The following is a 6,000-nucleotide window of genomic DNA, read 5'->3' as shown; positions in this document are numbered from 1 at the left end:
TGGGGGATTAATGAGATGTAGATGACAGTGAAGAATGATCATCGCAGTTAATTTTCCAATTTAAGCAATTGGAAAGAAGAAGCTGTGTAGGTATATGTGGGGGATTAATGAGATGTAGGCTGTGTAGGTATATGTTGGGGAATAATGAGATGCAGGCTGTGAGGGGATATTGGGGGATATTTAGGGGGTTGGTTAAGGAAGAATACTTGATTACATATCCAGGAGGATATATAATTAAGAGATTAAGAGAGCTGTGTATATTGCGGTGGAGTTAACTGGCCGCCCGACCATCCGGGTGGTGTCGCAGTTATAAAGCGAAAGAACAAAAGACTTGGCTGTGAGCCAATGAGAAAGCACTGACGTCATAGCCAAACTGGACAAGCGAGTTTCTGATAGCGGCTGGATTTGATTATTCAAAATGGCGGACATACCTTAATTTAAGGCTATAATATGCTAATTTGCTGAACATTCTTTATATGCACGCTTATGTTCTGTAACGGCTTTCTAATTTATGCTATACGTACAGTTATATATTAAAATACGCGTTCACTTTGTGTATCTTGAGTTACAGTAGCCAGATTAAGCCTTGATTGATGAGGTTCGTTTAAGGTTCTCTTTGCCATCTTATATTACATGTTGCAGCGAAAGGGTAGTTCAAATTCGTCGACAACGTCTACCGTCTACGGATGCCTACGAGCGAAAAAGCTTCCGGTGCCTCACCGCCTAACGCATCACAATTTTCGGTTATGTCCTGGTGTACCGGTACACAGAGGGAATAACCATTGTACCCCTTTCTTTACGAACCTTTGTTTAGCTGTTGAACATTGTTGGGTCTTTTGTATCGGTTCTTGTGAACCGGTACAAGAGGACAGAACCCAATTTTCAATATCATTCCACCAGATATCATTGTCTCCGCAGCATTTAGATTTGAGGTCAATAGACCATTTTACAGTTATCTGCTCAGTGACCTGGCCTTTGTATGGCAGCGAGGCTAGAGTCGACCTTGTTTTGATACAGACCTCACTGCTTTTGTCATGTAAATGCACCTAGTTAACATCAGAACAACTTGTTTTACACAACAAAAGCAGTGAGGTCTGTATCAAAACAAGGTCAACTCTAGCCTCGCTGCCATACGAAGGCCAGGTCACTGAGCAGACAACTGTAAAATGGTCTATTATGTAGCGAGATCCCTGAGAACTGGAAGCTATGGAAAGCGAAATACTGTAATAATTACTTGATTTGGAGCGGGAAAGGTCCGAGCCAACTCGCCTTGTTCAACTCCGAAGTTATTGATGACGATGGCGTTTAAGTGTTCAAAGCCTTAAGCTATACTGAAGAAGAACTGAAGATGCAAACGATTGCCGTGTAGTGCTGGGGAAGATGAAAAGGTATTGCATCGGCGAAGTAACGTAAACGAGATTGTTTCAGCAGGAGGGAAAAACTTCTTACTGTAATGCTCGACAACTTTATCGCTGAATTAAAAACAACCTTGGCAAAGAGCTGCAATTTATGTGATTTTTTACGCTTTTTAACACGATACTCTCATCTGCGTTCGATTGGTCTTGGGATAAAACATGAGCAAAGCACGAAGCAGCCACTTAGGATGACAGACCCCGCGTTAAACAAGTGTATCGACCTTCCAGCACCCGAGATGGAAATAAAGGGATCTTAACAATGACGACGGCGGTGCCGAGGACAACGCGTTGTAAAATTGAATTTGTCCAGGATACCTATGGATCTAAAACCTCGCTCAGGCTAAATATGTAATGACAGCGTTAAATTTTGAATGAAAACACGAAAAATTAGCTGTTCAACTTATCGTTCGCGTTCGCGGTCATTTTGCGTTGTGTTGTTTTGCAGAGGACGGCTATGTAATATACAAAGGTTTACTGAACACACTTGTACAGCCTTTGTTTTGCTCATTAAACCTTTTGTTTGGTGGTGCTCATTGACGTCGTGGTTTGCTCCAGACTCCGTTCACATTACGCCGGAGGAATTTAAAAACCCATTCAGCTTTATTCCTACGGTTAGGCCTATGGTCCATGTAATATATTCGTAACCGGAAGTTGTGTTAAGCTGTTGTATTACCCAAGATGCTTAGAGAATAAAGTTGTTGTGTTGAGCAAGCCTAGTCAACTTGTGTTGTTATGTCACCGAGCCATACTTTTGCTAGTATGTTTCATTTTGGCGACGAGGATGGGATCCTCTACATGCACGAAGACGCATGAGAAATCCAGTGAAGTTTTGATTTTCTCTGTGTGAGGAAAAAGGTTTGTTTTCGACCGAGGCAACTTGATCAAAGTTTGAGCACGTGCTATCAAAATGGCGGGAATTGGATTGTTTGGTCGTGTCGGCGAGTTCAGCCCTGAGCGAGAGACTTTTCGTTCCTATGTGGAAAGAATGGAAATGTTCTTCATGGCAAATAATATCATAGAAGAAACAGGCGAGGGTAAAGAGGAAGCCAATCTCGCAGTTGCAAATAGAAAACGTGCTATCTTTCTGACTGAGATTGGACCCGAAGCATATTCCACCCTGAGCAATCTGCTGGCACCAGTGAAACCAAAAGACACTCCTTTTGCGGACATTGTCAAAGCATTGGAGAAACATTACAATCCAGCGCCATTGGAGATAGCAGAGAGTTTTCATTTTGGAACTCGCTATCAAAAACAAGACGAATCCATCAGTGACTTTATTGTGGCCTTGAAGAAGTTATCGATTCATTGTAACTATGGAGAGTTTCTCAACCGAGCTCTGAGAGACCGTTTTGTGTGCGGATTGAACAATCCCAAAATACAGAATAAACTTTTGAACACCGAGGATCTTTCTTTTGAGAAAGCGTGCCAGATTGCAAAGTCAATGGAAATGGCAGAGAAGAACACCCAAGAATTCCGTCCTGTCAGTGCAAGTGATGACAGCCAAGGCATAGTAAATAAACTGGAAACTGTAAACACTAAGGAACCCTCATGTTACCGGTGTGGTGGTAAGCATGCTGCACCTAAGTGTAAATTTAAGTCAGCAAAATGCTACAAATGTAGCAAAGTAGGTCACCTTGCATCAGTTTGTCGCAGTAAAGATGTTGAGTCTGGCATGAAAACAAAACAACCAGGAGCTAAAGGTACTGTTCATAGTGTCTTAGAATCAAACACAGAAGGTTGTGATGATAATGATGAGTTAGGTATTCATTCCATGTATGCAGTTGGTACAGATAATCCTACCAACAAAAGTTATACTGTAGAAATGACCATAAATGGTTCACCATGTGCAATGGAAGTAGACACTGCAGCTGATTACTCAATAATGAGTAAGAGCACACATTCTCAGAAATTCAGTAATTTTCCACTTCGTCCGTCAAAAGTTGAATTGAAAACCTATACAGGTGAAACCCTTACAGTGTGTGGTGAAATGCTGTGTGATGTAGTGTACAAGGGCCATGAATATACATTGCCAATTATTGTAGCTGATTATGAGAAGACGCCTACTTTGCTGGGAAGAAATTGGTTAAACCAGATAAGGCTTGAGTGGGGTGAAATATTTAGTTTAACAAGATCCGAGTTGGAAAGTGCCAAAAGTCAACTTGATGGATTACTAGTTAAACACAGTGAGTTGTTCAAAGATAGCTACGAGGGCATGAAAGGGTTGGAAGCACACATCACCATGAAAGATGGTGCAAAGCCCATATTTATTAAGCCACGTAGAGTTCCATATGCACTAAAAGATGAAGTCGAAAAGGAGTTGGATAAGTTAGAGAAAAATGGGGTAATCGTTAAAACTGACAGATCAGACTGGGCAAGCCCAATAGTAGTTGTGCCAAAGGCTGACAAATCGGTTAGAATTTGTGGGGACTACAAAGTAACCATCAACTCAGCTGTTGAAGATGAGCAGTATCCCCTTCCCACCCAACAGGACTTGTATGCTGCCCTCTCGGGATCAAAATTTTTCAGCAAACTTGATTTGTCGCATGCATATGCTCAGCTAAGTGTTGATAAAGCAAGTCGTGAGTACCTGACAATTAGCACACACAAGGGACTCTATTCCTACACCAAATTACCATATGGGGTTAAATCAGCACCTAAAATATTCCGAGCTAAAATGGATATGATTTTGCAAGGAGTAGAAAAATGTGTGTGTAAGCAGGATGACATTCTTATTGGTGGTGTCAGTTGGCAGGAGAATATCAAAATCCTGGCTGAGGTATTGGAGAGGTTGCATAAATATAACCTGCATTTGAAGATGGCAAAGTGTGAATTTCTGAAGAGGGAAGTTGTCTATTTGGGTTTGAAGATAGATGCTGAAGGCTTGCATCCAGTTGAGGAAAAAGTGGCTGCCGTAAAAAGGGCACCAGTACCACAAAACGTCAGTGAGTTGAGATCTTTTTTGGGCATGGTCCAGTACTATCACTCATTTCTTCCAGGTTTAGCAACCACACTAGCACCATTACATGAGCTCCTCAAAAAGGGTGTCCAGTGGACATGGACAAAAGAGTGTCAGGAAGCATACGACGCTTATAAACAAGGTCTCACCAGTGATGCACTGTTGGTGCATTATGATGGAGACCGTGAACTGAGACTTGCTTGTGATGCGTCCAGCTATGGAATTGGAGCAGTTATTAGCCATGTGATGGATGATGGCCAGGAGAGGCCAATAGCCTATGCCTCTCGGACACTGAGTTCAAGTGAAAAGAACTATGCACAAATTGAGCGTGAAGCATTATCAATTGTTTTTGGTGTAAAAAAATTTCACCAGTTTTTGTATGGGCGTAAATTTACCCTGATCACTGATCACAAACTATTGTTGGCAATTTTCAGTCCAAAATCCGCTATCCCCACACTAGCAGCAGCTCGAATGCAGAGGTGGGCTCTAGTACTTTCGGCGTATGACTATGAGATTGAATACAAAAGATCTGAAGACCATGCCAACTGTGATGCTCTCTCAAGGCTACCACATGAGGACTCCACAGTGGGAAGTGAGGGTGTGGTCTACAGTGTGAGGGTAATTGATGATAATTTTCCAATCACTGCAGAAGATATCGGAAAGGCAACCCTTGTAGATCCTGTACTTGGTAAGGTACATCAATTTGTGATGTCAGGTTGGCCAGAAGGGTGTCCTGATGAGACCCTCAAACCCTATCATAATAGAAGAAATGAGCTGTCCTGTGAACAGGACTGTGTCCTTTGGGGCTCTAGGGTGATTATTCCACCAATCTTTAGAGCCAAAATGCTGGGGCAGTTGCATTGGGAACACCCTGGTATATGTGGTATGAAAGCAATTGCTCGTACATGCATGTGGTGGCCAAAAATGGATCAAGAAATCGAGGAAGCAGTGAGAGTATGTACAGTATGCCAAAATGTTAGAAATGCCCCACCCAGTGCACCCCTGATCCCATGGAAGTGGCCAACTAGACCATTTCAACGGATCCATATTGATTTCTGTCAGAAGGGTAATGATTACTTCCTTGTAGTAATCGATAGCCACTCAAAGTGGATTGAAGTGAAACATATGAGCTCTACAACTACTGAACGGACTATTGATGAGCTCCGTTTAATTTTTGCTACTCATGGACCACAGTTTACGTCCATTGAATTTACCGAATTCATGCGCAAAAACGGCATCAAGCACACGTTGGTTCCACCCTATCACCCTCAATCTAATGGGGCAGCGGAGAGGTCTGTGAGAGTTGTTAAGGATGCTTTAGTTAAACAGGTGCTTGAGGGTAAAAAGGGCATCTCTATGAAGCACAGACTTGCTAATTTTCTATTTCGGTATCGCACAACCCCTCACAGTACAACCGGTGTGACCCCCGCTGAGTTGATGGTGAAGCGTTGCCTGAGAACAAGATTAAGTCTGATTAAGCCTAATCTGGCACAAGTTGTAGAGAATAAGCAAGAGAAACAGAAAATGTATAAGGATTTGAAATGTAAGAGGGAAAGATCCTTTGTAAGAAATGACAGGGTGCGGGTACGAAACTCGAGGGCCAATTCTAAGACTGATAAGTGGATTCCA

Source organism: Orbicella franksi, chromosome 3 (genome assembly GCF_964199315.1).
Source record: "Orbicella franksi chromosome 3, jaOrbFran1.1, whole genome shotgun sequence".
Taxonomy (NCBI): Eukaryota; Metazoa; Cnidaria; class Anthozoa; order Scleractinia; family Merulinidae; genus Orbicella; species Orbicella franksi.
This window is presented reverse-complemented; position numbering follows the sequence as displayed.